Genomic DNA, 16,504 nt, shown 5'->3' on the forward strand with positions numbered 1-16,504 from the left:
CTCAATCACAAAGAACATGCTTCTAGATATATCGAATGTAATGGCAAAACTGGGGAGTATGATAATGCATCGATGAAAGGAAAACCATAAGTGGCAAACAATCTTTTGTAATAGTTTTAAGATGATTCTTGTAGTCTTCAGCCATGAGGAATCAATGGATATCGTATAGTTCGATATTCAGGAGCATTTTTTAAAGAACTCACATACTAATATCATAACACAAGATAAAGCGAAAGGTATTCGGCACAACATATGCAAATCAGAAAGTAAAATTAGGTTGCTGAGACAACACTGAGAGTATTCTGTACTGCTGTGGAGTCGCTATCTAAAAAAAGAATATGCTGAGTACAGAGGAACTGCAAAAGGCATTTTCCAGATTAATCCCTAAGGTGGCAAGATTGTCTGACTGGGAAACTCAGCCTGTGATCTCGTATTTCAAATAATGAGAGGTGATCGTCGTGAATCTTAGAAAATTAGAAACATAGAGGGGACTGAATAACAGAGGGACATGGAAACTGCAAGCACGTGCAATTAGGGAGAATCCCATGATTGTCTCCACAGACAACAAGTAGAACAGAATGATCGGTGAACAGTTCGTGTCCATTAGAAACCTAGAGGGCTATCTGTGTGTGAAGCTGGAGAACATTGAGAGATGGAGACATGAGAGCTTCACATCTGTTTTACTTGGGAGAAGAAGAAGGCAGGTAGAGAATTCGAGAAGATGGATGGGGAAGCTCTTGAGCAGATTGATGTAAAATGCGAGCAGGAATTTGAGGCTTTGGCTGGTAGAAAATTGGACTGATTGCCAGGTCTGAATGAATTGTAACACAGGCTGCTGTTGGAGTCAAGGGAGGAAAGACCCTGACTGACAAATTTATTTAGAATCCCACCATGGGGAGGTGCCAGAGGTCTGGGGAACAGCTAATACGATTCCACTTTACAGTAATGATGGGAGAGATAGACCAGGGAACTATAGACAAACAAATATTAGATCACTGTTCGGAAAACTACTGGAGAAAATAGGGAAAGAAAAAATTGAAACCCAATCAAAATGGCAAGGCTTGATCAGGGATAATGATCATGACTTTATCAGAGGGAAGTCACACCTAACGAATTTGAATTAGTTTAAGGAATTCGCTTAATTAGTTTTGCAGCAAGGCCTTTTACAAAACTCCACATGGGAAAGTGAAAATTAACGTTAAATCGCATGGAATCAAGGATTACTTGACAAGTTACAACGAAAATTGTCTTAGTGGCAGGAGACAGAGAGTGGTGGAAGAAGGCTGTTTGAGTGACTGGAGACCAGTGTCCCCTATTGTACCACAGGGATCAGTGCTGTATCCCTTATTGTTTATGGTATTCATAAATGGTGCAGATGTGAATGGAGGGAGGTGGGTGAAGGGGGTGGGGGTTGCGATAAGTAAGTTTCTGTTTGCCCGGTTGGTTGGTAGTGAGGAGGAAGGTCTTATGTTACAGAAAGATACACGTGGATTGGTCAGATGGGCAGATCAATGGCAGATGGAATGTAAACCTGATAAATATGATGTGATGTACTTTGGAAGAAGGAACCAGACAGGGGAGGACTCAATGCATAGCAGCACACTAGGAAGCTCAGAGGGTGCTTCATCACACATCCCTGAATGTGACTGGACAGGGTAATACGTTAGTTAAGAAGTGGACCTTGGGTGCAGCAATTATTAATCGGGGCGGAGATAATAAGAGCTGTACACTGCTTTGGTTGGACAAAGATGGAGTACTGTGTGCAATTATAGGAACCACATTACAGCAAGGACGTGATGGTACAGAAAAGGTGTGCTGAGGAGATTCACCAGGATGTTCCCTGGGATGGAGCGCATCACTTATGGAGAGAGGCTGGATAAGCTCGGGTTGTTTATTTTGGAGCAGAGAAGGCTGAGGGGGACGTGATTCAGAAGGATAAGATTACTAGGGGCATGGAGAGGGGAGATAGACAGCAGCTGCTCCTTTTAGTCAGAGAATCAAGAACAATGTGAAGGGTTTGAGATTTAGTGAGGATTAAAAGATAGTTTCTTTTTACCCAGTGGGTGTTTGGGTCAGGAATTTAATTCCTGAGAGGAGAGTTATCACGGGAATCCTCACAGCCATTAAAAAGTGCTTGGACGAACACTTGGAAGTGTCATAGCATTCGCAGCTATGGGCCTAGTGTAGGAAAGTGGGACCACTGTAGATCGTGCTGTATTTCTGTCAGTACCGCATACATGCACCTGTGAGTATATGGCTGTCCAAGGTCAATCATTGAGCAATATAAGGCAGGAATTGATGGGTTTCTGAAGAATATATTCACAAGCGTTATAAGAGTGAACTGTAATAGCTTGTCAAATTATGTTAATGTGAGAAGTATGAGAAAACAATTGCAGCTTCCTTATAATCTGAAACCAGAGAATGGGGAATGGATAACAGGGAATTGGCAGAACTATGCAGCCATTACCTCAGTTCTGTCTTCACAGAACTTTCTAACAATACTAGGAAAACCAAATCTGGTGCGGAAAAATATCTCGTACATGGAACATAGAACATAGTAAGTACATGTTTCAGGAGAAATTATTGGTACTGAAAGTAATGGTCATAGACAACACTAACATATGTTTATGAAATGGGAATTATGTTTACGAAACAGATTTGGAGACAAATGAAAGAGAAGCAATGAATTTAAAACGTTTGGATTTTCAGAAAATGTTTGGTAAAGCTCACAAATGTAGTTTACAAAATCAAATCTTAGTGGATTTGGGCGAATATATGGCAATTGTTGTGGTTCTGTTCGCCGAGCTGGGTATTTGTGCAGCAGACGTTTCGTCCCCTGTCTTGGAGACATCCTCAGTGCTTGGGGCCCTCATGTGAAGCGCTTCTGCGATATTTCCTCCGGCATTTAACTGTCACCGTGCTAAATAAGACCAACTTCAAACGCATCTAGCCGCTCAAGTCTGGGTTTCCATAAGGTGCTGTGGGTCAGCAATAGCAGCAGCATTGTACTCATGGCCTGGCAGATCCCCCTCACAACAATTAACATCAAGCCAGAGAATCAACTTTGATTCAATAGAGAATGCAGGATAGCAGGAGCAGCACCGGGCATACCTGAAAATGAGGTGTCAGCCAGGTGAAGCCACCAACCAGGACAACGTGTGTGCCAAACAGCATAAGCAATAAGTGATCGACAGAGCTAAATGATCCCACAAGCAACCGTTCAGATCTAAGCTCTTCAGTCCTTCCACTTCTAGTTGAGAATAGTTATGGACAATTAAACAAGTCATTGGAGGAGGAGATTCCACAAATATCCCCATCCTTAATTATGGAAGAGCCCAGCACTTCAGTGTATAAGGTAAGGCTGATGCATTTGTAACAATCTTCAGTCAGAAATGCTGAGTGGTTGATCCATCTCGGCCTCCTTCAGTTGATCCTCAACAATTCAGTTACCAGTCATCAGCCAATTCGATTCAGTCCACGTGATATCCAGAAACGGAGACACTGGATACTCCAAAGGGTATACATGCTGACAACATTCTGGAAAAAGTACTAAAAACTTGTTCTCCAGCACTTGTCACTGCCCTAACTAAGCTGTTCCAATATCTTTACAACAACATTTCCCCGATTACATTGAAAATTACCGATGTATCTCCTATATCCGGAAAAAATAAACAGAACAAATCCAATTCGGCCAATTACCAACCAATCAGTAAAGTAATGGAAAGTGTCAGTGCTTTCAAGCAGGACCTGCTCAGCAATAACCTGGTCAATGACGCTCAGTTAGAGCTCTACCAGGGCCACTCAGCTCCTGACCTCATTACCTTTGTTCAAATATGTACAAAAGTGCTGAATTCCTGAGGTGGGGTGAGAATAACAGCCTTTTAAAACAAGGCTGCCTTCGACCAAGTGTGACATCAAGGGGCCTTAACAAAACTGGAATCAATAGGTATCAGGGGCAAACTCCCCGCTGGTTAGAATCATACCTGATACGTCGGAAGATGGTCATGACTGATACAGTTCAGTGAACTCAGCTCCAGGACAAGTCTGTAGGAATCCCTCGGGCAGTGGCCTCGGCCCAAACATATTCACAGCTGCTTCATCAATGACCTTCCCTCCATTATAAGGTCAGAAGTGGGGTTGGTCGCCAATGATTGCACAATGTTCAGCAACATTTGTGGCTCCTCAGATACTGAAGCAGTCCATGTCCAAATGCGACAAGATCTAGACAGCATCCAGGCTGACAAGTGGCAAGTAATATTTAGGCCACACAAATGCCAAACCCTGACCAGCATCACTAAAATACAATCTAAACACGGCCCGGCTCCGTGGTATTCAATGGTGCTACCATCACTGAATCCACAGTGGACTGGAGCGGTTCAACAAGGCAGCTCACCATCACCTTCTCGAGGGCAACTATGGACAGGCAATAAATGCTGGCCCAGCCAGTCACACCCAGATTCAGGAAATAAATATTTAAAAAAAAACTTAACCGAGGAATGTTGCTTCGTTATCATTGGGATCGGTGCTCAGGCCTCAGCTGTTCACAATACCCATTAAACATTTGGTTTCAGGAATCAAATACAATATATCCCAACCTGCTGACAGAACTAAAGGATGTTGGATTGTGAGTGGGTGGGGATATTGCAAAAAGCTTCAAGGTGACTACGACAAGTGGTGTGAATGGGCAAGTAAGTGTCAGATGGAGAGCAATGTGGTTAGAGTTGACTGTGTGCCCGTTGGTGGGAACAATAGACTGGAAGCCGATCATTTGAAAATAGATTGTTTGAAACATGCTGATCTACACAGGGACATATGCTCCTGTTTGTTGTTTCCTTCTGAGCAGCCCTCCGAGGTCCCTGCAGCGCAGTGAGGTCTGAATCCAGAAGTCAATACCGGGCATGGCATTGGCACGCTGACCAGGGTACTTAGACCCACCAATTGGGGAGCTGTAACAGTGACAATGATCTGTATCTCCTTGTACACCACTCACTGAAAGCAATATTGAAGGAAATGAAGCAGTTAGGAAGATAAATGATGTGCTGACCTTCATTTCAGGGGAATTTGAGTCCAGGAGTAAGGATTCTTACTGCAGCGGTACAGGGTCTAGTTGAGACCCCATCTCGAACATTGTGCTGTATTGTGTGCAGTTTTGGTCTCTGTACCTAACAAAGGACAAACCTGACATTGAGGGAGAGCAGCGAAAGATGACCAGACCGATCTCTAGGATGGCAGGCTTATTGTGGGACCAGTGTTTGGGGTTTAGGAAAATGGGTGGAGATCTCAGTGAGATATATAAAGCTCTGACAGAGTGAGACATATTGAAAGCAGGGATGATAATTCCCCAGGCTGTGGTGTCTAAAACAAGGAGCCACAGTATTAGATACAGACAGGCCATTCTGCATTGAGATGATAATAAATGTCTGCACTCAGAGACTGGTGAACCTGGGGAATGCGCTGGAACCAGGAAGCCAACACACTGATTATAAATACGGATTTAGAGACAGTAAAGGGATGGTGGGAGAGCAGGAGAACGGTATGGAAATAAAGGGCCAACCAATATTATGTTGAATTGGGTAGCAAATTCGATGGACCAAAGGGACTACGGCACTTCCTATTTTATAGCTTCCCAAGGTTAATCACATTAACAGATACATTCACTGTGTGGGATAAGTGCATTGTGGAGATGTTTGAACATGGACAACAATGAGGAAAGCTCAATGTGTTGTATGGCCTACTCCATTCATGATGTTTCAGTCTAGTCTGTGGAAAAGCTCTGTAAATGTTGTCACAAGCTCTCAGATATTAGGAAGGTGGTCTCTGCAGGGTCAACAGGACTGTGTTTCCCGTTCCTTTTCCGTTACTGAGGCTGGGGCCGGGTGTTCTGTCCGGGTTTAACCTTTAAGACCTCGGAGCAGTTTGATACAATAGAGTGTCTTGCTTGGCCGATTCAGAGACCATTGAAGAGTTTATCACATGTCTGTGTGTCTGGGGTCACGTTTAGGCCAGACCAGGAAAGCACGGGAGACTCACTTCCTGAAAGTAGATTGGGGAAAGAAATTGGTGTGTATAATCGACATTGGTTTCAAGACCACTATTACTGACACCAGATTTTGCATCTTAATATATTGTCAACTGTTTTTAATTTCCAGAGTATTAGCCTGGTCTGGATTAGTAATCCAGTGATATTTCCACAACAGCACCATCTCCACTTGGGGACCTATCAGAAACCACACTGAGCAGGTTATTTCTGTGCTGCTTGACAGCTCCATCAAAAATATCTCCCACCAATTTGATTGTCGTGATGGGACTGAAGGGGTGGTAAATAGTCAGATTGCAGTTATTCTCCTCTGAGGAGACTGGACATAGCTGAGTAATTTTTCATTCAGCTGTGTCCAGCTGGAATGAAAGAGCTTTCCCAGGGGCACGGCTTGTTGTGCAGCACAAGTCTTCAGTCCTATTGCAGGAATGGCGTCAGGGCCCATTGCCTTTGTCGTATCTCCTGTGTTCAGCTGTGTCTTCATGTCACGTGCTGTAAATCGAATTGGTTGAAGACTGGTATCTGTGATTCTGTGGGCATGATGATGAGGGTGAGGTGGATCATCCATTCAACATTTCTGGCTGAGGATGGTGCAGATACCACATCCTGGTCTTTTACACTGATGTACAGGACTGTTCGATTATTTAGGATGGGGATATTTGTGGATCTCTTTCCTCCAGTCATTTGTTTAGTCGTCCGTCACCATTTATATCTGAATGTGGCAGGTTTGCGGAGCTTCGATCACATCTGTTGGTCAAGCGTGGTAACTTTAATGCGTTAGCATCAGGTTTAGGTTCACGTGGTTCTGACCCTGACATGTTCACTCACAGTCATTACTGAAACATAGATCGTGTTGATGGTAATGGCAGACTGAGGAGATTATCCTAGGAAAATTGTTTCAGGTTGTGGTTGAATGCTTTTCTGCTTCTCCTACTGCTGTTTTCTACAGCACTACATGAATACGCAGTTTTGAGCTGCAATATTTGCAATGCAATTCTGCTGCCTGTCCCTTCGTTCACATGGAGACCCATTCACCCATCAGCACTGCACTCAGTGACCTACTCTGGTTTCTAAAGTGGAAATACTTCCATTTTCATACTCTCATTCTACTGAGGGTCTCTCCCCGGGTCATGCTACCAATCTGACACATTCTGCAAAACCAATTAACTTTTTAAAATTCAATTGTTTAATTCATCTGAACATTTTTCCTTGAGTAATACCATCTTCTGTGTTTAAAATGAATGTATTTCCCTCTGTTTCTCTCCCTGATCATGATTAAGAGCTCTGTAGTGTCAGTGATGCCAGCCTTATGTAGTTTCAGAGCCAATGAAATCGCTGGATTCTCAATCATCTTCATCACATTGTATGCTTCACCTTTCGGTTTGATACCTCATCGCTCATGGCTGCCTTGTCCTCCCATGAGTATGTTTCATCTCCTTTGGGATGAATTTCTAATATCGTCCGAATTACCCACAGAAACTCCTGCCATTGCCGCTCCATTGTCTTTCCTGTTCGGCTCCCCTACCAATTAACTCTGGCCAGAACCTCCCACATGTTATTGTAGTTACATTGTTTAATTATAATCACATTACATCAAGAAGAGAGCAATAGATATAAACCAAAAGGAGGAATTTTGAGAGAAGGGATGTGAAGAATAATTGGTAAAATTCTTAACTAGATACAAAGAGAGAACGAGAGAGAGGATATAGATGAGGAAATGTGAAAAATGAGAATACTTGATTATTGAAAGGTCTAGATGTGCGTCCCTCAATGTTTTGGCAATGCCTGTGTGCTGTGGTCCTTTGAAGAGTGCATGTACAACAGAGCAATGTGTTCAAATGCTGGGTCTGATGGCAGAATTTCTATCTCCAATGATATGACAGACACTAACTTTGGAAATAACTCAGCAGGCCAATATTTTGAATTGCCGGTAGAAAGGGGATTAACTGAAAGAAGTTGGGATACCAGAAGCAAGAATTTACAACACACATCCTGATAAGAATGAGAGATTGGAGGCGAGAATTCCAGAAAAGGAGGGAACATTGAGAGAAGGGGAACATATCACTTTAGATGAGCATCAAATAATGTTTTATAAATTTTATACATCATGTGCATCATTTTTCGATAACTGTGTCTCCGTTGTTCATTTAGATTGTTGTACACATATGAAAAATGTTTCTTATCTGCACACACACATTGATTAAACAGTGTATATAAAATCATTTTTCACGCCATTGAAATGGTCCTGTTGTCGTGTTACCAGGATACATGAACACCAACTGGCCACCAAAAGATACGACCCACTATCACTTTGTTCCATACATACAGACAAAGAAGGACACCACTTTGATTGGGACAACACACGCACATACTAAGACACGCAAGGACGATCTTAGAGGAATGGCATTCGCACCAGAAGTCCATCAATAGATGCATCAATTTGGATCCTACCTACATTCTCTTCTAAAAACATAGAACCGGAAATGACATCACCCACCTTAAGAAACTAAGATCTATAAATATAGACGCGGGACATACCACCAGCACTTCAGCAGAGACTCTCACTGATGATGTTACCTAGTCATAGTGACGAAACGTCTGAAAACAAACCTTCAAGCTCAGCGAGCTAACTTGCATACATAGAAATTGATATTTTTCGTTTATTCGTGGAATTTGGGAGTTCTCTGTGATTCATTCTTAACAGCTTACCAGGTGAGGTGAGCTTTTCTGCGTGTGTGGTTTCAATTAACAGGGGGGTTTGATACTGATGGCATAAAAGTTTGGGGCCTTGCCATATGGGATTTGGACAGACTTGAACAGAAATGAGATACAAAAGGTCCCAGCAAATTCCAACACGTGGCAATTAGTGACATAGATCTTCACAAAAAAAACCAGTGGGAAAATATATTTAATTTTGTTAACTTGTGGTTGGTTAAATTTAAAAAAATGAGAGAAAGGACTTTTAACATTACGAAAGATGTTCCCAAGTTTGCCAAGGAAGATTAAAAAGACAGAAAGACATATTTTTAGAATTAGCAAATAGGTTGGAATTGAGTTTAACCAGGGACAAAAGGAAAGCTGAAATTGTAATGGAGTTGGTCAAGAACTTTAATGTGTCAGAAAAACAGGCAACTGCAGTAGAGATAGAAAAAACTTAAATTGCATACGTGGCAACTGGAGTTAGAAGATGAAAAAAAGACATGGAAACAGAGATAGAAGAAAGAGAAAGGGAAATAGAGGACAACAAAGAAAGAAAATTTGAAATTCAGAAGTTGAGAATTAGAAAAAGAAAGTTAAATTAACAGGATGGAGATGAAGGGAGAACGGGGGGACGTATACAGCTAATTTAATACATTGCCGTATTTCGGTCAGAAAAATGTCAAAATCTGCTTTTATTTCATTTGAAAAGAAAATGGCTCAGCAGATGGTTTGTCCAGTGAACTTGTAGGTAATGCTAGTCCAGGCTAAGCTGGTGGGCACAGCTAGTGAGGTATGTGCAGCGCTGGCAGATGAGGGTACAAAAGATTATGCAGATGCCAAACTAGCTACTTCGAGTGGTTGTACATTGGTACGAGAAGAATATAGGCAAAGGTTAGGAAATAAAGAGATGAAACCAAGTCAGACTTATGTTGCATTTGAAAGAATTAAAAATAGGCATTTTGATAGATGGGTGCTGGCCTTAAAAATGGATAAGACCTGTAAGGCCCGAAGGGAGATTATTCTGCTGGAGGTGTTTACCAGAGATGGTAAGAATTCATGTGAATGAACAGAAGTTTCAACAAGCGAGAAGCGCAGCAGAAATGGCAGGTTAATACGCGTTGGTGCATGAGATGAAATTTAGCTACTGGGAGGATTTTCATCCTGTGAGGGATAGAAATTGGGAGAAGGGGCGATACTACACTACAAAGCCAACAATAGAACACACTGGCAATACATTACCACAGGTAAAAAAGTAAGCCCGAGGGGGCTGAAAGGTGATGAAAGGCCTCAGGTGTTAGAACATAGAACATAGAACAATACAGCACAGAACAAACCTTTCGGCTCACGATGTTGTGCCGAACATTTGTCCTAGCTTCAGCACCCATCCATGTACTTATCCAATTGCTGCTTAAAGGTCGCCAATGATTCTGACTCTGCCACTCCCACAGGCAGCGCATTCCATGCCCCCACCACTCGCTAGGCAAAGAACCTACCCCTGACATCCCCCTATACCTTCCACCCTTCACCTTAAATTTATGTCCCCTTGTAATACTCTGTTGTACCCGGGGAAAAAGTTTCTGACTGTCTACTCTATCTCTTCCCCTGATCATCGTATAAATCTCGATCAAGTCACCCCTCATCCTTCGCCGTTCTAATGAGAAAAGGCCTAGTACTCTCAACCTATCCTCGTCCGAACTATTCTCCATTCCAGGCAACATCCTGGTAAATCTTCTCTGCAACCTCTCCAAAGCTTCCACATCTTTCCTAAAGTGAGGCGACCAGAACTGCACACAGTATGGAGGATAGTGGGTTAGTATAGGTTAGGTGGGCTTGGATCGGCGCAACATCGAGGGCCAAAGGGCCTGTACTGCGCTGTATTCTTCTATGTTCTATGTTCTAGTACTCCAAATGTGGCCTAACCAAAGTCCTAGAGGAGAAAGTGAGGTCTGCAGATGCTGGAGATCAGAGATGGAAATGTGTTGCTGGAAAAGCGCAGCAGGTCAGCCAGCATCTAGGGAACAGGAGAATCGACGTTTCGGGCATTAGCCCTTCTTCACAGTCCGTTACAGCTACAACATTACTTCACGACTCTTGAATTCAATCCCTCTGCTAATGAACGCTAATACACCATAGACCTTCTTACAAGCTATATCCACCTGAGTGGCAACTTTCAAAGGTCTATGAACATAGACCCCCAAGATCCCTCTGCTCCTCCACCTTACTAAGAACCCTACCGTTAACCCTGTATTCCGCATTCTTATTTGTCCTTCCAAAATGGACAACCTCACACTTGACTTGAGTTGAACTCCTTATAGTGTTCTCACTATAAGGGAGTGGAACACATAAAATTACAGTGCTGATGGTTTAAGAAGGGCACAGGGAGAAAGGTGTTTTCACTGCAGTAAGCTGGGACACACAGTGCTGGGCGTTGAAGGAAGAGACTTTGGAAAAAGATGTGTAGAAGAGGCTAAGCCAGTGACATTAGTGAAACTGGTAAAGGAGACCCCAAGTGGAGCCGAGGAGCTGCAGGAGAGTGTACAGCCGAGGCAGGGGCTGGGTATGCAGGCAGTGCCTGATCTCTATAAAGAATTCGCCTCCGTGGATAAACTTTACTCAGAAAGAACAGGGGCAGAAGAACAAGAAGTAATGATTTTGTGAGATATGGGATCTGCACAGTCTCTAAAAGTTGAGAAGTGGGACACTGAAAAGCACAACAGATGAGGCAGCATGCGAAGAGCAGGACAATAGACATATCAGGCATAAACTAATCGTCAGGAATTTGGCCGGGAGCCAAGGGGGCTGAAAGGAAAATAGGAGGGTAGGCGCTGGGCTGGTGGGAAGGTCATTAGGAATGCGATAGGAAGATGTAGGTGGGAGTTATAGTGATATATCGGAGGGGAGGGTTGACTGGACAGGTGGGAAGGAAGATGGACAATTAAGACAGTGCAAGAGGGCGGTGCTAACTTCAAGGGTTGGATCTGGGATGAGGTTGGGGAAGGGAGATTTGGAAATTGGTGAAGTCGATGTTAATGCTGTATCGTTTGACGGTTTCAGCTGCCCTACCACCTATCCACTTCACTCCCCTCTCCGACCTATCACCATCACACCCCACCTGCATCTACCTATCGCCTTCCAAGCTACCTCTCACCAAGCTCCACCCCCATCTCCTATTTATTTCTCAGCCACCTTCCCCCTCCCTTATCTCCCACTTTCCTGATGAATGACTTGTGCCTGAAATGTCGATTCTCCTGCCCCTTGGATGCTGTGCTTTTCCGACTCCACACTTTCCAACTCTGATCTCCAGAATCTGCAGTCTTCACTTTCTCTCGGCCTCTAATACTAAGAGATGGAAGTAGTTTCACTCTTTCTGACATGTCACTCAAGAGCGTGATAATTTGTGGAATGTGGACAGAAATTAAGCATTCCCTTGTGTAACATCAGGTTGGAGTGCCAAATCAAGGTTGGGGAAGTAACTGTGAGAGTGAGTGACAGAATGTTAATTTCAGGATTACAGTTTGTTCTTGGGAACGATTTAGCAGAATTCAAGGTGGGAGAAACACCCCTTGTGTTGGAGAAGTCAAAGGAAGACTAGGGAATTAGGTAGTTAAAAGAAAAATACTCAGGAAATTTTGCAGACTGTGTAGTAACAAGATCCAATATCATAAGTTATAGCAGGAAGGAAAAACGAAAGAAAAAGTCAAAGGAGTTGATGTGCAGTTAACTGACACCCTGTTTGATGTCACGGTGCAGGAAACAAACCCTGAACAGGCAGAGGGTCAGGCAGTGGTGTTTAGTCCTGAAAGTCTAATAGACTTACAACAGATTTATATGCACACGCATACACCTGCACACACACACACAGAAAAGAAATCAGAATATATTATCGAACGTTCTTAATTTAAAGATAGAATCCTAAAACTAAAATGGAGACCACTACAGGTTCGTGAAGAAGGGAAATCGGCCGAAGTGCACCAGATTGTGTTACGGGTAGCATACAGTGTTACGGGTGGCACATGAACTAACTGCAGGCAATCACCTAGGTGTACAGAAGACTCAGGCAAAGGTACAGAAGCATTTCTAGTGGCCTAGAATGACAAGGTCGTAGTTTGTTTTTTGTTTTACATGGCATACATACCAAATGGTAGGCAAGTCACAGGCAGTAAAAAAAAAACCCGCAGTAATAAATCCTGAATCCCAGTGACCCTTGGAAAGTTAGCATCAGACACTGAAGACTGTGTTAACAGCGTACTGTCAGGTTTACCCAAATGATGGGGATAAAAGTGTCCCATTAAATTGTTTGCCATTAGAGATGTCCCATTTAAATCTACTCACTTTACTTCCTTTGAGTTAATATTCGTACATGAAGTGAGAGGTCCTTTGAAGTTAGTTAACTATAAATTGACAACCGAAGTCGGAGATCTCACAGTTTGATTATGTAGGTGAGGTGAGGGGGAGATTAGATGGACTAGGTGAGGGAGCTAAACAGCACCTGAAGAGAGCAGAGCATGGAATGAAGCAGGTGGCAGATATAAACTCTGAAACTTTGATGATTTCCCGTGGGGATGACGTATTAGTATTGCCACTAGTGGTAGGAAATCCCTTCAAAGCCAGGTCTAGTGGCCCCTTTCAAATTAAATAAAATGTTGAGTCAGTTAAACTATCTGGTAAAGATACTGGATATGGTAAAAACATTATCAAGTATGTAATGTGAATGAATAATGCTCCAGACACATTGAAGACTTAGGAACAGAGTTATGGCCAGATGAACAAATTGTTCAGTTTGTCTGTATGATGTAGTGATCTTTAGCAAGTGATTGAAAGCTCACATATTACAGTTGGCTGAGCATGTTGAACGATTACAAGAAGCAAACTTGACAATAAACTTAAAGAAGACATAATTCACGAAGGCATTCTTGGGACATTACATTGGGCATGGAAGGTTGACCCCATGGAACACAAATACGAAGGGCTTTGAGGAATTTCCACGACCATCCTCGAAAAAAGAGGTGCATCGATTTTTGGAACTGAGTGGATTCTATCGGAAGTTTGTTACAAACTTCAGCAGCGTATTGGCACCATAGATGAATTTACTGAAGAAGATCATAGAATTATGGTGGACAGAACAATGCCAGGAGGCATTTGAGAATTTTAAAGCAGGATTAATCACTGCATCAGGTTTAGCAACGCCAAATATTTTGAAACGCTTTGAAAGTTGTGTTTGATACTCGGGATATAGGGCTCGGAGTTGTATTGATACAGAAAGATGATGATGGAATTGAATGGCCAATTGACTACTTGTCGGAAAAAAAACTCAATATCCACCAGAAAAAAACCAAAATCTCCATTGTTGAAAATGAATGATTAAGTTTCGTACTAGACTGACAATATTTTAATGTTTATATGAAAACAAATTGTCGGAGATGGTTGTGGGCAACGACAAACCTCTCGCATTTTTAAAGGCCAGGATATGAGACTATTTCATTGGTGTCTTATGTTCCCAGCTTTAAACTTACAAAATGTACATGCTGAGGGTCCTAAAATGTGATAGTAGATTTAAAGGAAAACATTTAGATAAGATTTGACTTATTCCAGTGTTATATAGATGTGCAGAATTAATATCAATGGTATAACTGAGATTAATATTTTGTATTTCATAATAATGAGATTAAGAATTAGAGGAAAAGGAATGATGTCATATTTTCATTCTGACGGTTCATTTTCTTTTCTGAAGGAGGGAGATGTTATGAAGACGAAAACATGTCCGGTCACTTTAAGACTGAACGGGTTTTGCAGTTTAGAAAGTACAGCCACAGATGCCAGCTAAAGATCACACTGTTCCTCGTGTCACCATTAGCTGGGAAATGGAAACCAGATTTTGTTGTTGTTTTGACAGCAATTTAAGTACAACCAAACAGTTTAAATAATGCTCAGGATGCCAGATGCCAACGGAATTTCGATATTATTGTTTGAACACCTGGAAAGTATGAGATTTATTGTAACATGGTGAGCATATAAACCCAGAATTTTGAACACTAGAGGGAGAGCCACTGCCATCCAACAGCAGAGTAACTGCTGTAGAGCAGGAGTGCTAACTGGCCATCTCAAACACTCTCTTTCAAAGAAGTATGTTCATGTCAAACCTACTTGCAGTAAAAAGAAAATGAGCCAGGGAGGTCAGTAGCTGGAAGAGTGAACACAGCGGGGAAGATGGATTCTGTGTGGTCTTGAGATTTTAATGTTTAATATGTGGGTTGTTGGAACAGCATATTTTTACAGAGTTGGAGTCAGATAGTAAGTAGTTCTGAAAAGAGGAGTTTGTATTTGTGAATTGTTGTTGTTTGGTGTTCACTATTAAAGTCAAGAAACTCTACTTGATTTTTTTTTAAAATAATGCAATGTAGGAGATTTGTGTAGCTCATATTTTAACAGATTACGATGTGAGGCGAGCTTTTCTGGGTGTTCAGTTTAATTAACAGAGGTGTTCAACTCCGCCTTGTAAATGTCCATCCACGCTAACCCCATTTCCCTGCAGTTGGCTCATATCCTTCTAGTCCTTTCCTATCTACATATTTATCCAAATCCGTTTGAAATGTCGTTAATGTACCGCCCAGAAGCACATCTACTTGCAGCTCATCCACGTACCAGCCTCTGTGTAAAGAAGTGGCCCTTCAGCTTCCCTTTTATTCCTTCCCCTCTCAACGTAAACTGATCCCCTCTGATCCTTAATTCTCTTAACCTTGGAAAAAGACTGAGAACATTCACCCTATCCATACCCTTCATGATCTCATACGGCTCGATAAGGTCCCCCCTCAGTCTCCTACAAGCTAAATAAAATGTCCTAGCTTGTCTAACCTCTCCCTATAACTCAGACCGTTGGGTCCAGGCAACGTTCTTGCAAATGACCACTGCACTCTTTCTAATTTCATAACACCCTCCCCATAACAAGTTGACAAAAACTGAACACAATATTCCAAGTGCTGAATCACCAAAGTCATGTGTAACTGCAACATAAGTTCGCAACTTCTATACTCAATCTCCTGCCTGATGACGGCCAGTGTGCCAAAAACCTTCTTCACTGCACTGTTTCACTGTGACTGCACTCTTAGAGAACCGTGCACCTGAATGACAAGGTCTCTCTGCCCACTACACCCCTCAAGGCCCTCCCATTCACCGTGAAACTCGTACCTTGATTTGAGTTTCAAAAATGTCACACCCCACACTTCTATATTAAATTCCATTTCCCATTTCTCGGCCCATTTCCCCGCCTGGTTAAGATCCTGCTGCAATTTCTGATAAACTTCCTCACTGATCACGATACCACTTATTTTCGTGTCATCTGCAAACTTACTAATCATGCCCTGTATATTTTCAACCAAACCATAGATAATAAACAGCAATCGACCCATCCTCCGGTCTGACAAGCATCCTTCCACTAAACCCTCTACTTCCTACCATCAAGCCAACTGTGTATCCAATTGGCTAGGTCCCCCAGCATTCCACGTGTTGGAACTTCCCAGAACAGCCTGGCATGTGAAAACTTATCGAAGGCCTTACTGAAATCCATAGAGACTACGTCTACTGCTCTGTCCTCGCCAACCTTCTTGGTCACTTCAGCAAAGGACTCTAAAAAAATTGGGAGGCATGATCTCCCACTTACAAGTCTATGCTGACCGGTCCGAATCAAACCTTGTGAAACGTAATGGGTGCTATAAATGGTATGCTGTGCTTCATTGTAAGATGATTTGAGTACATAAGTAAAGCCATCTT

The sequence above is a fragment of the Chiloscyllium plagiosum genome, unplaced genomic scaffold (genome assembly GCF_037043375.1).
Source record: "Chiloscyllium plagiosum isolate Xiang-an unplaced genomic scaffold, Cpla_swu_hap1 HiC_scaffold_18, whole genome shotgun sequence".
NCBI lineage: Eukaryota > Metazoa > Chordata > Chondrichthyes > Orectolobiformes > Hemiscylliidae > Chiloscyllium > Chiloscyllium plagiosum.